Source organism: Kogia breviceps, chromosome 7 (assembly GCF_026419965.1).
Source record: "Kogia breviceps isolate mKogBre1 chromosome 7, mKogBre1 haplotype 1, whole genome shotgun sequence".
NCBI lineage: Eukaryota > Metazoa > Chordata > Mammalia > Artiodactyla > Physeteridae > Kogia > Kogia breviceps.
In genome coordinates, this window is record NC_081316.1 from 3,767,241 (window position 1) to 3,786,182 (window position 18,942).

Consider the following 18,942-nt stretch of genomic DNA (forward strand, 5'->3'; position numbering starts at 1 on the left):
CCTGAGCCCTGCCTTTCCCAGCTGCATTAAGCAGTGAGCTGGCTGTGGCCTCTAGGAAGCACCTGCTGAGATTCAGTTAGGATGCAGAGTGAGACCTGACAAAATCTCTTTCAGTCCAATGAGCTCTCTGGAAAAGACTGCCCATTAGCGGAATCCTAGCTTGGATGGAAATAACAAAGTCCTTGGACATTTAAAGCACTGCCTTGCTCTGTTATTTTCTGGGGGCTTTTCTGGGAAGAGCTGACATCAGCTACTATTGACTTGCATGGCCATCAGCATGGTCATCACTGGGCCCTCGAGAGGATTGAGTAAATTAATGTGTATAAAGGTACTTAGGACAGTAACTGGTACATATCAAGCCCTTACAGTTATAGTATAGGTTTTGTGTGTTCTGTAGGAAACATTGTTTCTTGCAAACAAATGAGACTAACACACCATGCGAGTGAAAACTCTTTGCAAAGTGCTCACATAATACACTTTATATGGGTCTATAATACATTTACCCATCTGCGTGATATTGTCCGTGTATATTATTTATTGTTTTAAACTATTCTGAATGCTTCAAGGGAAAACTGGTTTTTTTTTTCATATATTCCTATTTTTCCCTAGGCTGTAATTTCAGAAATGGAATAATTGAATCAAAGGGAATGAACAACTTTAAGCCCTTGATGTGGATGACCAAATTGCTTTCCAAAAGGTAGTATCCCTCAGAGCCCTCACTCACCACACCCTAGGCAGCTTACGGAAGGAATCTAGATCTCAGTTTTCATTAAGTTTTCAGATTCATGGAACCAAGAACACCCCCTCCCCAGTGTTTTTACCATTTCCATTCTATCTTTTATGAATTACCTTTCCTGACTTCTACCTATTTCTCTATCAGCCTTTTTTTCCTTCCTTTTTATCTCTTTCCTTATGCATAATTTATGCATGAAAGAGAAAATCATTGGTCACATTTATTTTTTCTTCAGTTTATTATTTGCCTTTTATAATATCACTAGTTTTGATAAAGACACAGATCTAAGACACATATCTTAACCAGTGTTTTTTTCAAGTTAAGACTGTGTACCAGACATTGTCCAGCCCAGGCTGTAGCCTCTTGGGTTACTCCGGAGGTCTTCTGCAGACAATTCCCAAGAATACCTATCACTTCTTGTCTCTCTCTGGCTGGAGATGTTCTCTTGTCATCAAAGAGCCTCTAGTTTGTATGAGATGCAAGCAAGGAGTGCAAGGCAGTTATCATCTCTCAGTCCAAGAAGTACTGAAGTCTTAGTCTCCTCACACCTCATAGGAACAATTCTGTAGATATTCCTCACTGTCTCTCAGAGTGTCCCCAGATTAACTGAGCCCCAGTTGCCCACAGCAGTAATACGTTTATCAATATACATTTTATCAGCTCTACCCTATTTCCTCTCTCACTTCCCACTACTTCACATATTCCCTGGGATTATCTCTCAAATAAACTACTTGTACACAAATCCGTATCCCAGCGTCTACTTTTGAGAGAATCCAAAATAAAATACATGAGTCTCATTAAAGTATTTCAGTGGATTCTTATTTTGGTTATGATACATCCCTTTCCTGAAAGTTATGGTTGATGTGGTGGTAGATTTTTAACAAACAATCTTTACAGGAAGAATCAATTTGAAGAAAGAATTGAAAATTTCTCTCAGTCTTTCATTTAAAGGCAAAAATGACTTACAATTAGAGTTTAGTTTGCTTTTATTACTATTTAGATATGGTCGTGGAAACGTTTCCTTTCTGAATTTCTACGATTGAAGTTTGAAAACCATGGGACTCAATTATCTCTAATATACTTTCCGGCTCGCAAATCATTTCACATGCTTACAAGATTTAACGTAGTTTGGTTCTGGACACATACATTTTTTTGTTGATTGAATGATTCCTCCCCTTATCTATACGTGTATCTTCAACTTACGTAACAATGTAGTCTGCTCACTCATTTATTTATTCTCTCACGCATTCATTTCGGAAACACTTGCTGATTATGCTCTGCGTGCGAGGCAGTGTTTGCTTGGATTACGAGAAGCAACACTAAACTTCAGCCCAGCAGAGCTTGCACCCAGATGAGACATTTCAGTTCTGTGGACTTCATGCAAGTCTTTTACTCTCTCAGTTTACTTCCTCATGTCTAATCATAAATAAGTATAATGAATAAAAATACTAAGAACTATTATGGGCTTACAGCGTACCAGACTTTTTTTTAGGAGTTTTACATGAATTTTATTCACTGATTTGATTCGATGTGGTAGGTGTCACTAACGTCTCCCTCCTAGAATGAGGAAAAGCAACAGCTCTTTATTCAGGACTTGCTCTAGCAAGGGATTAGCCATTACCACTTGCATTTAGCAGAGACACAAGGCAGGCGTGGGCGGTGGGGGTTGGAAATCAATAGTAGAATAAAGGGAAGCTTCAAGTATGCTTGATTGGAGGGTGTCGCCCTGGGGACGCTGGAGCAGGCTAATTAGAAGTAGGACATCCTATGTGATTGGTCAGGGGACCATATTTGGCTTTCTCTGACCTAAATTGGAAGTAGGGGGCAAAAATTAGGGAAGCTGGCAGTTGTTGATCAAGTCCTGACTTTTTAGAGCCAACTGCTACCTAGGTAGGGGTTTGGCTTCCTGGTCTAGTTGCTGCAGATTGTGGGTTAGAGTTTTATTTTCGTATCTTTTTTGGCCATTGTACCTTGGTTTATTCAGTCTATCATAACCAAGGAATTTTTACTTCAAACCTCACTCATTAAACCAGACTCTATTTTTCTTAAAAGAATATATGTGCACGCAAATTATAAACCCCCAACATGACATTTATGAAATTAGTGTAAGCATTCAGAACACTGCACTAAGTGTTTAAGAAAAGAGAAATTCAAACTGTTCTTTAGGTACATACGTTTGTTTAGTTCAGGAAAGCAAACATGTAGAGTTGAAAGATGGAGTTTGATGGAAAAGAACAATGTGGGAAAAGTATGCTGCTATCACCAGCCATGAAGTCTTTGAAGAAGCTAACTTTATACAAGAGAGTCTTAAACTCAAATGACCCCAGAGGCAACGGGGAAGCATGAATGAATGAAAGCAGGAAATAAGGAAATAGACAGTGACAAACTGCCAAGCACCCATCTAAAAGTTGTATTCTTTTTTTTTTTTTTTACAGTTTAGGTAGCTGTAAAGCATATTTATTGATTTGATTTTTAAAAATTGCGCCCTTTGGGAAACTACCTCAGTACAGAATTAAAGCAAAAAGATGGTTGATGACAACAAAACATGAACAGCTAAAACAATCATAGAATGAAATACTGGTTTGAACAAGTCACCCTTTTAATGCCATACTACTGTGCAAAGTCAAGTACTTTTTTTTTTTTTTTTTTTTTTTGCGGTACGCGGGCCTCTCACTGCTGTGGCCTCTCCCGTTGCGGAGCACAGGCTCCGGACGCGCAGGCCCAGCGGCCACGGCTCACGGGCCCAGCCGCTCCGCGGCACGTGGGATCTTCCCGGACCGGGGCTCGAACCCGCGTCCCCTGCATCGGCAGGCGGACTCTCAACCACTGCGCCACCAGGGAAGCCCAAGTCGAGTACTTTTAACTCAGCTCCAAATTACACAGAGCAAATAGAAAATAGTTGTTGGTGTGGAGGATACGACCTCGGAGCTTTTAAACCAATACCTTTGCATCTTTAGTAATCCCTAGTTGCAAGTTGATCCAAGGCTTCTGTAACTTAGAATCATGCCAAGGTGACTCAGATCACAATTTTCTTCCATAATAGGGCAAAGATACGCCTTCTACCACTCAGCCTGAGAACATTAGGTTTAGTACCCCGAAGGAGAGGAGGATGGCATGCTCTGGAAGACTCTGCCGGAGGAAAGTGAAAGGCCTGTTTCTTCCGGTTGCAGAACATGTGGGAAAGATCTGTGTCTGACTGCTCTTCTCCAGGCTGATAGATTTGTGAGAAAGCACAACAGAGCGTGGGTTTTATTCATTCTCCTTTTGGAATGTTGGCGTGAGGCTGCCATTCCGGGTGTCCCTGTGTCGACGCGGGAGGCAACAGTGTGGCCATGGCTGGTGAAGGTGAACAATCACATGACCCTGGGGCGGTACTGGCTCCCACCGTCCAGGGGAACCTGCAAGGGACCTTGCTGCGAACCTGCTCAGAGTAGTTTCCTGCAGCGGCGGGCAAGGCCAGACCCTCAGTGGGAGCCACCGCCAGACTCCAGGAAGACCTCTGCACAGCAGACAAGGTCTGACTGGGGGTTGAATCGCTGAGCGTGGGGTGAGGTGGAGGCGGAGTCTCACTAGACCATGAGGGAGTAAAGATAACGGAACTTACATTCTTCAGTCATGCAACTGGCCCACCCAGGGTCACGTCCACCATCCCTCCATGGAGACCAGCACCAGGATGGAAGACTGCATGGAAAGGATAAGCCCTTGAATTCTGTCATCTTTCCCATAGACCGGCATGTGTCAGCTTGGGAAGAGGAGGGTGAGAATAGCTCTGATGGAGAGCTAAACTGTGAGTTGATTGACTGTTTTACATGATCAAGGCCATTGACACTGGAACTGTTCATTGGTAGGTTTTCGATAAGTCTCTGTCATCTCACGTGCCCCCAAAACGGGTGGAGTATTGAGAAGAGTATTAATGAGTTATAGAAAGTTAAAAAGTGAGACTTTTCCTCGCTCATTTCAGGATTGTGGAAATTTGCGAATTTGCTAGTGAAATACACTAGTCCTCTTCCTACTTCCCCTTCCCCGGTCCTCACTCTCAGCTGGTACTCTGGCTTCCTCTTTCACTAAGAAAATGGAAGAAATCTGAAGAGAACATCCACAACTTTCCATTACTACAAATACTCACCTACAAACTTCTGTGACCATACGCTCTATTTTCACTTCTGTAACCACAGAGGAATTGTTGGCTGTCCAATCCATGGGCAACAGACAAATTGTATTCTTCCTCGGCTTCAGCCATATGGGACTGCAGCCAAATGTGGTAGGAGTTGTAGATTTTTATAGGAAAACTTTTGATTTGGAAATACTGACAACTAGTTATTTAAAAAAAAAATCACAAATAAATAAACAAACGAACTCTTCCAGTAACCAAAGAGGTGATGGTCTCATGTGGCCCACTGGCCACCAGTATAAACTAGTATGCACAGAAACATTCCAGAATGCTCAAAGGGGACTCATAGGCGGTTCCCCCTTTACCGATGGTGGGCTAAGCAGGTTACCCAAGCTTTTCCCTTTCCCAAGTATCTGATTTCCTCTATCTCCACAGCTGTAACAGGACCAGGAGGTGGGAACAAACATATGTTCTTTCACATAAACTTCAGGGCAATTCAGTGAATTAGGTATTATTACACCTTCAGGCATTCACAAAACTAGAGACAAAATGCAAACAACTGCGCAAGAGGATACGAAAATAACTGTACACTGGTGTGCAGAGGAAATAGGCAGGAAAGAAAGCCAGTGCCTAAGAGGTTAATTACTTCTCCTCCAAGGTAGGGATCTTAGAGGAAGTCTTTCAAAGAAAGTGACTAGAATTGGTAAACTTAGGGCTTGCCGCAGGTTACAAGTCTGGAAAAGAACTAGAATTAGTTTAAATATGTATTAACCTCAAACGTTTACCTTAGCAAAAAGCTGTAATTGAAGCTATACGGAGTTCTCCCTAAATACGCATGTATTTTAAATATTTATTCATTTATCTATCAGTTTATTTATTTCTATAAATTTATTTATTTATTTGGCTGCATTGGGTCTTTCTTGCTGCTCACGGGCTCTCTCTAGTCGCGGCAAGCGGGGGCTACTCTTTGTTGCGGTGAGTGGGCTTCTCACTGCAGTGGCTTCTCTTGTTGCGGAGCACGGGTTCTAGGCACGCGGGCTTCAGTAGTTGTGGCTTGCAGGCTCTAGAGCACAGGCTCAGTAGTTGTGGCTCACGGGCTTAGTTGCTCTGCAGCATGTGGAATCTTCCCGGACCAGGGATCGAACCTGTGTCCCCTGCATTGGCAGGCGGATTCTTAACCACTGCGCCACCAGGGAAGACCAATTTATTTTTTATTATTTATTTTGGCTGTGCCGGATCTTAACTGCGGCTCGCAGGATCTTCATTGCAGCATGCGGGGTCTATTAGTTCCCTGACCAGGGATCAAACCTGGCCCCTTGCATTGGGAGTGCAGAGTCTTACCCACTGGACCACCAGGGAAGTCCCATTTAAAAATACATATATTTATTTACAGTACGCATGCATTTTGAAATCAATTCTTTCCTTGAGGGGAGGGACAAAATGGCAGATTAGGAAGATCCTGGCCTTGCCTCCTCCCAGCGTACACCCAAATTACAACTCTATCAAGGAAGCTACCTCTGAGAATGACCCGAAGACTAGCAGAAAAGATTTTCCACAACTAAAAAAATTTAAAAGCCAGGTTGTGATGGGTAGCAGGGGCAGAGACATGGTCTGGCCAGGACTCACACCTCAGGTGTTATGAGCCACAGGCAGGGGGTATATAACAGCCTCAGAGGACCTCCCCAAGGAGCAAGGGCTCCAAACCCCACATCAGGCTCCGCAGTCCAGGGACCTGCACCAGAGTAATGAGCCCCCGTAATGCCCGCCTTTGAAAACCTGCGGCTTATGTCTGAGAGAGCTGGAGAGCTGTGGGAAATGGAGAAAGCCCTCTTAATGGGCAGGCGCACAAACTCACTCTCTCCAAGTCTTGGCACAGAGGCAGCAGTTTGAAAAGCAACTGGGTCCTACAGGAAGGAAGTTTATTGCTTAACTTTAGGGCATGCACCCAAGGGCAGGGATCTGTTGGAAATTTCTCTGGGTATAGACGGGTGCCAGTCTCAGGGTTTCTTTGTTTGTCTTGGGTTCACCCTCTGCCTAGTTGGCCCAGTAGGGACAGGGGCCATTTCTGACTCTCTCCATGTAACTTCATAGCACCACTGCCCTGCCCCAGCTTCACCTGAAGACTCGACACAGCTGGCACACTTCCAAAGCAGCTCCCCGCCCTGCCAGTCCTGGCAGGCACCCTCAGCTGGCACCAGAACCCCTACAAGGCACCCCCCACCCTGCCAGATCTTGCAGGAGCCCTCAGCCAACACTGAACTCTGCCAGAGTGGCCTCCTAGCCTGGGGACTCTTGCCCACAGCAGCGTGTCTACAACACGTGTAGCTGAGCCTTACAGTCAGCCACAGAATGGGTCTTCCCACACAGCAGTGGGCTAGCAACATCCAGCTACAATAGGAGGCAAGCAGTCCTCACTGGGGACGCTACTGGAGCACTTGTCTCTTGCATCCATGGAGGACCATTCTACTGGGTCGCATAGGACACCATCTGAACAAAGCGACTCTTTCAAAACCAGGAGATGTCGCTAATCTACTTAATACATAGAAACAAATATAGAGAGTCAGGCAAAACGAGGAAGCAAAGGAATATGTTCCAAACAGAAGAACAAGATGAAACCTCAGAAAAAGAACTAAAGGAAATGAAGATCAGAAATCTTCCAGATAAAGAGTCGAAAGTAATGATCCTAAACATGTTCACTGAACTCAGGAGAAAAATGGAGGAACGCAGTGAGAACCTCAACAAAGAGATTAAAAAAGAACCAGTCAGAGCTTTAAAATATAATAACTGAGATGAAAAATAAATTAGATGGAACCAACAACAGATTAGATGTTTTAGATGTTGCAAAAGAATGCATCAGCAATCTAGAAGACAAGCTATTGCAATTCACTCAATCAGAACAGAAAAGTTTTAAAAAAGAAACAAACAATGAGGATAGTTGAAGGGATCTCTGGGACAACATCAAGTGTACTAATAATTATAAGGGTTGAAGGAAAAGAGAGAGAGAAAGGGACAGAAAATTTATTTTAAGAAATAATCACTGAAAACTTCTTTAACCTGGCAAAGGAAACAGATATCCAAGTTCAGGAAGCATAGAGAGTCCCAAACAAGATAAAACTGAAGAGGCTTACACCAAGACACATTATTACTATATGTCAAATTTAAAGATAAAGAGAGTATCTTAAAGCTGCAACATGTTACATATAGGGGAGCCCCAATAAGACTATCAGCTGACTTTTCAGCAGAAACGAAAGGCCAGAAGGGAGTGGCACAATATATACAAAGTACTGAAAGAAAAATAAATAAATAAAACTTACAAACAAGAATACTCTACCCAACAAGGTTATCATTCAAACTGAAGGAGAGGGACTTCCCTGGTGGTCCAGCAGTTAAGACTCCATGCTCCCAGTGAAGGGGGCCCGGGTTCAATCCCTGGTCAGGGAACTAGATCCCACATGCTGCCACTAAGAGTCTGCATGCCACAACTAGAGATCCTGCATGCTGCAATGAAGATCCCGTGCGCCACAACTAAGATCCAGCATATCCAAATAAATAAATTAATAAATACTGAAAAAAACAAAAAAACTGAATGAGAAAAATAATTTCTGAGACAAGCAAAGGCTAAAGGAGTTCATCACCACTAAACCAACCCTACAATGAATGTTAAAGGGACTTCTTTAAACAGAAAAAAAAATACCATAACTAGAAATGAAAAAAATTATAAAAAGAAAAATCTCACTGGGAAAGGAAAACATGTAGCAGAGGCAGTTGATCAACTACATAGCTATTATGAAGGTTAAAAGACAAAATTAATAAAATCACATATTTCTACAAAAATTAATTAAGGAATATTCAAAAATAAAATGATTCAACACCCCCCCCGGAAAAAGTATTAGAGCCAATAAATGAAGTCAGTAAATTTCAGGATACAAAATTAATACACAATATTTTTTTGTATTTTTATATACTAATAATTATATATCAGAAAGAGACACAGAAAAACAATTTCATTTACAATTCATTTAAATTACATTTATAATACCTAGGAATAAATTTGATGAAAAAGGTGAAAGACCTGTACACTACCTGTACACTAAAAACTATAACACTGATGAAAGAAATTGAAGATGACATAAATAAATGAAAAGATATACAGTGATTATGGACTGGAAGAATTAATATTTCTAAAATCACCAAACTACCCAATGAAATCTAAAGATTCAATGCAATCTCTATGAAAATACTAATGATATTTTTCACAAAACTAGAACAAATAACCCTAAAATGTGTATAGAACCACAAAAGACCCCAAATAGCAAAAAAAATCTTGAGAAAGAAGAGCAAAGTTGGGGGTATCATGCTCCCTGATTTCAAACTATATTACAAAGCTACAGTAATCAACAGTGAGGTACTGGCACAAAAACAGACATGTAGATCAATGGAACATAGTAAAGAGCCCAGACATAAACCCACACTTATATAGTCAATTAATCTATGACAAAGGAGGCAAGATACAATGGTGTACAGACAGTCTTTCCAATAAAGGGTGTTAGGAAAATTGGATAGCTACACACAGAAGAATAAAACTGGAAATTTTCTCATACCTTATACAAAAAGTAGAAAAAAAATGGATTAAAGACTTAAATGTAAGACCTGAAACCATAAATCCCAGAAGAAAACATAGGCAGTATGCTCTTTGACATCAGTTTTAACAATATTCTTTTTGGATCTGTCTCCTCAGGCAAAGGCAATAAAAGCAAAACTAGACAAATGGGACTGCATCAAACTAAAAAGCTGTTTCCTAGAGAAAGAAACTATCAACAAAATGAAAAGGCAATCAACTGAATGGGAGAAGATATTTGCAAACAATATAACTGCTAAGGGGTTAATATCCAAAATATACAAAGGAATCATAGAACTCAATATAAAAAAAAAAAAAAAATTAAGAAACGGGCAGAGAACCTGAACAGACATTTTTCCAAAGAAGAAATACAAATGGCCCACAGACACATAAAAATATACTCAAGATCACTGTTCACCAGGGAAGTACAAATCAAAACCACAATGAGGTATCCCTCACACCTGTCAGAATGGCTATCACCCAAAAGATAACAAATAACAAGTGTTGGCAAGGATGTGGAGAGAAAGAAACCCTGCTACGCTGTTGGTGGGAATGTAAATTGGTGCAGCTGCAATGGAAAAAAGTATGGAGGTTCCTCAAAAATTAAGAATAGAACTACTGTGCAATTCAGCAAGTCTACTTCTCAGTATTTACCCAAATAAAGCAAAAATACTATTTCAAAATGATATATGCACACCTATGTTCATTTCAGCACTATTTGCAATAACCAAAATGTGAAAGCAACCTAAGTGTTCATCAACCGATGAATGGATAAAGAAGATGTGGGAGATGTGTACACACACAGACACACACACACACACACACAGAGTGGAATATTACTCAGCCATAAATGAGAATGAAGTCTTACCATTTGCGACAACATGGATGGACCTAGAGGGTATTTATTATGCTAAGTGAAAGAAGTCAGAAGAAAAGACTAGTATTATATAATCTCACTTATACGTGGACTCTATAAACAAAACACACATACAAAAGAAAACAAAAACAGACTTATACATACAGAAAGCAAACTGGTGGTTGCCAAAGGGGAGGAGGGCGGAGGGTGGACAAAATAGGTGACAAGGATTAAGAGGTACAAACTTCCAGTTATAAAATAAATAAATCACAGGGAGGTAATATACAGCATAAAGAATATGGTCAATAATACTGCAATCATTTTGTATTTTGACATGTGGTTACTAGACGTACCATGGTGAACATTTCTTAATGTATTTAAATATTAAATCACGATGTCATACACCTGAAACTAACATAATACCCACTTTAAAGTACTGGTCCTTAAATGGATGACTTCTAATTTGGGATTGTGTTCCATTTGAAAGTCATTTCTTCCACCACTGGCTCCATGGGTAGGCAGAGGTTTTCTTGAAGATAAGCCAGAAATCTCTTTTTCTTAGAATATTGAAGGGACCGGCCCCCTTCCTTTCAGAAAAAAAAAGATGCCTATTATTTTGATTTGCTCCTTTGTATCTGAGTTTGCATGAAGGTAAATTAGGATTTAATCTCCCCACCCCCAGTTTAATAATCAGGGATGTGCATAGTACAGATTAAGCATCATTGTCCCTGAGAAAATGAACCCAAGAGAGAGATCAGCATACAATGCATCAACTCCCCAGGCATTCAGCAGAAAATGAACATGTATTGACCAATGAGTGGAATAATAGCTTTGTTGACAATGTCACAGGAGGTGTTCAATCTCCAGGCAGAGTGGGTGGTGAAATGAAAGGAGGAAGACCAAGAACAGCCTCTCTCTGCTCTCTTCACTTCTCCATCAGTTTTCCCAACACGTGGGTGGGCAGTTTCTATCATATTGTCATATTATTTTGAAAGTTAAATCTTTGTCACTCTCTTTCTCTGAAAAGTTTGGGTCACAGTTCAAAGAACTTGAAATATGAAAATTTAACAATGCAGCAGTGGAAATAAGGCAAAGAAAGTTAGAGAAAAACTGTAAATCACTAGTGGATCAAGAGGTGGAAGGAAAAGCTTTTTATTGCAGAAATCATTTCTGAACAGGAGGCCTTGAAGAATTCTCTTTGTTCATGGGATGATGCTAATACTGTCTTAAGGACAGTTAAATTACTGTCTTAAGGAAGTTAAGGAAATTCTCGGCAGATTAATCACCCCAAGCAACAGTCTGCTTTACCACATTATCTCAGCTTTTTTTTTCCTTTGCTAATTTTTTGATATTTACATGCATTAATAAGGCAAAATGAGTTCCTATTTGGATTATATGCACAGGCTGATGCTTATCCCTGCTACCACACATTTGATTCCATTACAAATGCATTCATGGTAATGAAAAGAACCTTATCTATGAAACTCACATTAAAAAAAGGTAGGAAAGTAAGCTTTTTGTGGAGAATCAGGAAGGAGGCAAGATGCCTTATACTAGCAAACTATGGGATTCATACAGAAAGTGAAATTGGAAGTCCTCTATAATATCAAAACCAATGAACCAGATGAATATTGTCCCTGGGCCATTTTGTAGTGGATTTTTATTCAATGTGTTATGATAGTTACTGTTTTCTACAACACACATGCAAACAGCTACATATATATATGTTAAAAAATTAGATAAATTGGTTACGTAGTATTAGAGAAAAGCTGGTCAGGCATATCACATAGATTTATAAAGAAGTGAGATATAGACAAATAAAATAAAATCCAAATTACTAACTAAAATCATCACATTGCAAATAATGAGGTTTGGGTGAAAGAATGCTGAAAAAGTAGAAATCTGTATGGAATGATTAGCATCCTATTTGTACAACGTTGGCAATGACAGATATTGAGTTTACCAAGGCAGCAATTCTTTAGCTAAAGATGACGGACTAGAACTGAAAGCTTACTTACCAATTTTGGAACAGCTCTAAAGGAAGCAAAGTATGTGTGTGTGTTGTGTGGGGGGAGGGTGTGTCTGTAGGGGGTAACTAGTCCAGGGACGTTCTCTACATCACTCCCCTCTTATACATTTAAGGATAAAGCCAAGGAGTTTGTTAGTTGCTACATACGTCTAGGAAGTTACTATAATGAGTTAGTAGGGAGGTAAGTCAGAGAAGCACAAAACCCCTTGGGAAGAGAGATTACTAGAGAGTCATCTTTGAGCGACATAGCAAGAGACACAGTGGCAGAGGCAGCTATGGAATCACAGTGTGTCTGTGGCAAAGAAGGAGGAGTTAATTCATCGTAAAAAAAATTATCCAGGTCAAGGAAGAGGAGGGAAAATAAAAGGTGAGTTGGAATGTCAGAATGACACAGTCTATTTTCCACCAGGGAATGAGTGTTGACATTGCCAAAAGCCCTAGTGTGTCCAGACACACTCTGTTATTACCGTTCTGCTTTCAATGCCAACATAGCAATTCCGAACACTTTATGCTGCATCCTGACTTGCCCTGCAGGGTGTTAGCTGCTGATATCTAGTCATTTTGAGACCGTGGAAAACAAAACAATTGCATTTTCTACCTGGGAGATGGAAGGCAAGGCACACTAGCTCCGTTACCTTCTGCAGCTCTCTTTGGCTCTGTACCGATGTAGCTGTAAGTAACTGAATCAGAATCGCAATGTAAAATAAACCCCCTGCAATCTTTAATACCAATAGGTCTTTATTGAAGGAAATAAAAGCAAGAATGAGGTAAACAGAACATCAGGGAAATTTGCTTCACCCATTTGGTCTGGAATGGCTGAGGAGAAAGAAACAGTTTTCCGTCCAGGACTGGGGCAGCATTTGAGAAAACAAGTAGTGAACATGAATGGAGGCTGCATTCTTTCCTAGGTCGTTCATTCTTACCCTCTGTGGAAACCATCTGGCCCATTTTCATCACTTTCTTTTCTTGAGTTTTATAACTCAATTTTTATTGAGTTTTCAAAAGTTTTATAAAATAAATGATTTGAGAGCATAGTAGATAAATTCATAGTCCACCAATAAGTAGAATTGAGGGAAGCAGAGTTTCTGCTTGCTAGAGGTGATAGCAGCTAAATGCTGCCTTTGTATTTGATATACCCATAAAGTAATACACTTAAAATGCCAGAGAGTTGTGTTGTTGTTGTCGTTGTTTTGCTCGTATTGATTCCCATGGCTAAAGGGAAACATCACAGAAGTCAAGCTTCAGCTGCCCCAGGCAACAAGATGTCTTAGGTTAATGGGGACAGTCTGTCTTAAGGAGACAGCGTAGTGCCACAGCCAATAAGACAGACGTAATGTCACACCTATGCATGGCAGCACAGGAGGGTCACCTCCTAAGTGTTACACTGCACGAACTGCTGTCAGTTGGCTTGTTTGTGGGAATACAATGTATCCCATTCCGTATCCATTCATCTCTTTCAATTAGCTCCTTTACCTCAAGCATTTTAAGGAATGGAGCAAATGTCTACCCTTTGCTATCTTTCTTTTCTATATATCTCTCTGAAAGGGACATGAAGAATGATTCCAAATACCTGTATGAATTAACAAACTCCAAGAAGCAATATTTTCCCCAGACTAAAACAAATCTGGAAAGACTTGATAATTCTTTAACTTCTTGTTGACTCTCATAGACCCATGGTTCCAAATATCAGAATATTAAAAAGAGCACAAAGTTTGGAAACTAGAAGATTTTCTTTTAATTTGGATTTTCATTCATCTGAATTTTGGGAAGGTAACTGAAACTGTCTGAGCCTCAATTCCTCATCTATAAAGTGAAGAAAATAGTATCAATCCTATAGCTTACAAACAATGTATTTCTGTTCATTGATGTCTTAGTTAATTTGGGCTGCTATAACAACCATAGACTGGGTGGCTTAAAGAACACATATTTATTTCTCACTGTTCAGGAGGCTGGGAAACCCAAGATCAAGAGAATGACAGATTCAGTGTCTGGTGAGGACGTGTTTCCTGGTTGCTCTCCTTGCTGTAACCTCACATAGCAGAAAAGCACTCTCTGGAGTCTCTTTTATAAAGGCACTAATCCCATTTATGATGGCCCCATCCTCATGACCTTAGCACTCAAAGGCCCCACCTTCAAATACCATTACATTGGGGATTAGGCTTTAACATATGAATCTGGGTGTGGGGGGACACAATATTGTCTGTAGCATTTGGGCGGTTCATTCTTTTATTTATTCAATGAATATATGTGTGTTAGATGCTTTTGTTGAACAGATAGAAATAAAACATTATCTGAAAAGGAGTGACTAGCAGGTTAGACAAAGACTTCATCAAAGAGTGACACTGAACTGAGTCTTAAGAAGTAGAGTAAGCATCACAAATGAGGTTGGGAAGGAGAGCACTTTTTTTAGATTCAAATAAAATGATGTAGATAGAAAAGCTTTTCAAACTACAAAGCATTATTTGAATGTAAATTATTATTTTCTTCTAACTAAGGAACATGTAATTCTCTAATAGCACTTTTGTTTTATGAAAAATATTTTTTTAAATAAAATTTTGAGAATACTAAAAGGAAAGAAAAATCACAGTCAATCCGAACATTTTGAGATGATTATTAATGATTCCACATCTTTCCTCTGATTCTTTGATCTCTGAATATATTTTACAACCTATTGATCACACTTGAATTTGTTTTTCACTTTTAATAATTGAGAGTGAGCATATTCCCTTTAAATATTGTTTAGGAATGTCATTTTAATGACTGTATAGTATTCTGATATGAATATACAATTACTTTTAAGCATTCTGCTCCTTCTGACCTTAGTTATTTCCATTTTGGGCAATTCTTAAAAACCACTGCAGTACCCTTTAACATAGATCTTTGTACACATCTGTGATGCTTAAAGGCTATATTCATAAGAACATGTTTAAGAATTTCAAAACAAATGAACATTTAAAAAATTGCTTTTCCATATGGTTGTACAGTATACTACAAGTGAATGTCCCTTTCACCTTACTTTTCCCAACTTTTATTATTATTTTAAAAGCTTTGATCTTTTGACAGTTACAAAATGTTATCTCATTAGTATAATTTGCATTTCTCATATTGACACTAAGGTTGAACTTTCTTCATATGCTTATTAGTTACTTTCAGTTCTCTATCCTCTCAGTTCTTGGCTTTTGGAGAAAAATCCTATTCTGGTGAATGCAGAGAATCAATGAGAACACCTCTTCCATTTACTCTTCCCCTTGATCAAATCCTGACCAATCCTGCCTCATCTACTGTCCTTCTTCATTCATACATACTGTATTTTCAGGAGAAGAATTTAAAAAAAAAGGGGAGAGGAGAAAAAGAAGATAAAGATAAACTTCCCAGAAAGAAGAAAGGGAGAGAAAAAGAAAAAACAAACAAAAAAACTAAGTGGAATTGGATGAAAGAATATGAAAGGCAAGTTTTCATGCCTGAGTCCCTTACCACCCACCCCTATCAACTCAGTCCCTCTCAACACGCACAGAGCTCAGCAGACAGAATGAAATTAAAGCCCCAGTGTTCCTACTCTACCTAACACCATTCATTATAATCATCTGAATGTTGAAGAATTTTGAAGTATTTGCAACAAAATCTTACACTAAAGAATTGTAGGAAATATATGGTGAATCATCATTCTCTCCATAGCCACGGATCAATTACTACATTGTCCAGATATGAATTAGTAATTAAAGATGTCAAAAAGTGTCTTTGGTAAAACACACCAAATGGCTAAACAAAGATTAACTGGGCCCAGCAAAGAAAGTGTCCCCACACGGTACAGAAACCCACTAAATTTTTTTAGATCATTTAAATTGAAAGAGAACTTAAAGTTCACCTTATCCAACCTGTTCATTATGAAGATCAAAAAATTAAAAGAGATGATATGATTTGTTCAAAGACACGCAGTAAGTAAATGAAGGAAGTTGGAATCCAATTCAGTCTTGTACATTTTCCCAAATACCATTCTGTCTCTGAGTTTAGGTAAATAGAAATATGGTAAAATCTCCACAATTGTATCCATTTAATGTCTTAGAGATAATACCTCCACAATTAATTAATTGATTCAAATAACAGCAATTATATGCTATGTGTTAGTGATACAACAAAGAAACACGCAAACACACACACACAAACATACAATGACTATCTATATAGAGATAGTTCTAAGGGATATTGATGGAGTTAATATCCACTTGCATGAATGACAGTACATGAAGCAATTCAAATATTTTAGTCTGTAGGATATTCACTACACATTTGTCACTGTTACAAGATATCATATTGTGGTACCTAAGAATACAAACAGATAATCCCACATTGAATATACATAAAGAAATAGAATTTCTAATAATTAAGTTTGAAAGTCTGTGTTTTTTAGAAAAACATAGTCTTTAGCCAAAAAAAAAAGTGTTAAAATAGTTTTAAAATTCAGAACAATATCCTATATTTCCTATTGGATACCCTCCATGGTATTCTTTGAGCAGCCATTTTCCCCATGTGAAGTTAACAAGAGGGATGCTTTTCAAATGTTTCAATTTCTGGGAAATGATTGAATGTCTTTGATGATTGAAGATAACTTAGCTTAGACTTACAGCTGTGTATAATGCCAAACAGATTAATCCTCAAGAAATCCCTCTAGCCATCCACTTTCCTGTCATGTCAGTTTGTTTAAACATGAGACAGTCTGAATATTTCATGGTTGGTAAAACATCAATTATAGAAACACACTTTGCTTTTTATTGTGCTTTTCTTTGTTCCTTACTGTAATTTTCAACTACCTTCATACAGCATATAGTGTGTAAAATGAGAATGTTTAAAAAAGTGAAATCTTAGCACCATGTAGCCTAAATTACAGAAATGTAATAGTTTTAAAATTAATAAGTTATATTTATATACCAATCTTAAGTTTCAATGTATTTCATAGGTTTATCTCATGTAATTATTACACTAACTCTAAAAGGAAGATATTAATCCTATTTTAGGGGGAATGGAATGTGGCTCAGGGAGATTAAGTTATCTGCCCAAGTTTATAAAGCTAAAAAATGACAGAACTAGTGCTTAAATTGTCTTGGGAATCCACATCAAGTGTGCTTTCTATCAAAACAAGGATGTATATAGTGGACTCACTTTAATTAATAGCTTTGTCACTTCATTTAATAATTCTTTACACAAAGCACAACTTCAGTATTTTACAAAAAGCCACAGAATAAAAAATAAAATGAATACTGTTTTTGTTTCTCTATCCATTTACAGATATGCACATATCCATGCCCAGATCAAGTCAGTGACATTGCCCTGCCCCTCATTGCCCTCAAAGAACTTTGAGAATACTTATTTCCGTTTTCCCCTGAAAGGGCTGCCATATTGTTTTTTATCCTTTACACTATGAATCTTTCACTATATGATCAAGAAAATATAAATTATGTGGCTTCACCTCTCCTTAAAAGTGTCTAATTAAGATTAAACTTGTCCCTATGGTAAATGTAAAATGATTTAATTATAGTCCAAATGATCTCAATTGAATAGGTTCTGTTTCAAAGAGTCACTTTCCCAGTGCTAAGAAGCTCATTAAATTCAATTTGCAGTAATGTACTGCTGTCAGGTTTCCTTTTGAACCACAGTATTATATTAAAGTTCTTTGATTATTTCCCTGTAGGGCAGCATTAATGTGACACACCATGTAAAAGAAAAGCTTAAAAGAGACTCAAAGATGCATTTTACCTTTTTATTTTCTCAATAGATGTTAATGTTGTGCGGCATGAAAAATATGCAATAGTTTTTGCAGCCGGTCCAACAAAGGTAGAGAAAAGAGTGAAAAAAGGTGGATATTGCTGTTTTACCTGAAAGTCTAAAGACTTTATTTGATACTTATGTGTTTGTAAACCTGTGGGAATTTCCATACAATGTAGATGATGCATTTATGTTTTTCTTAGGCATATGTTTTTCATGTATATATGAACATTAAATGTAGAATTGGTATTTTAAGATGATAAATCCTCTTCAATCTAAAATTATTAAATATTTCAAAGTTTGTATAAGAGTCATTCCATTTAATCATTAGTTATTTAGATGAATCAAATAGAGATTTAAAAAATGTTTTTTCCTTTTTTTTTTTTTTTTTTTTTTTTTTTTTTGTGGTACGCGGGCCTCTCACGGTTGTGGCCTCTCCCATTGCGGAGCACAGGCTCCGGACGCACAGGCTCAGCGGCCACGGCTCACGGGCCCAGCCGCTCCGCGGCACGTGGGATCCTCCCGGACCGGGGCACGAACCCGCGTCCCCTGCATCGGCAGGCGGACTCTCAACCATTGCGCCACCAGGGAAGCGCAGGTTTTCCTTTTAAAGACAAAAATTATTCTGGTTCATCTTTCCACATAAAAATGTATACTAAATGATTTGAGTTTTTCAGGTAACTAATCCACAACTTGAAATTTAAAAATCACTTAAAGGATGCTAGACAAAATAACTGTATAGTAGGCACAGTTGAAATAATTGGTAAAAATAATACACTCAAATCTTTAAAAAAAATGCATTCTATTTCAACAGTCATACCTGAAATTATGTAAC

General features: G+C 38.6%; 1 protein-coding gene and 1 pseudogene across 22 annotated transcripts in view; one reads left to right on the forward strand and one right to left on the reverse strand.

The window, feature by feature from the left end:
- LRRC4C (leucine rich repeat containing 4C) overlaps window positions 1–18,942 on the reverse strand; it is a 1,217,033-nt gene that overhangs the window by 531,692 nt on the left and 666,399 nt on the right. The gene's annotated exons all lie outside the window — the stretch shown is intronic.
- LOC131759600 (small ribosomal subunit protein uS15-like) overlaps window positions 4,349–18,942 on the forward strand; it is a 177,114-nt pseudogene continuing 162,520 nt past the window's right edge.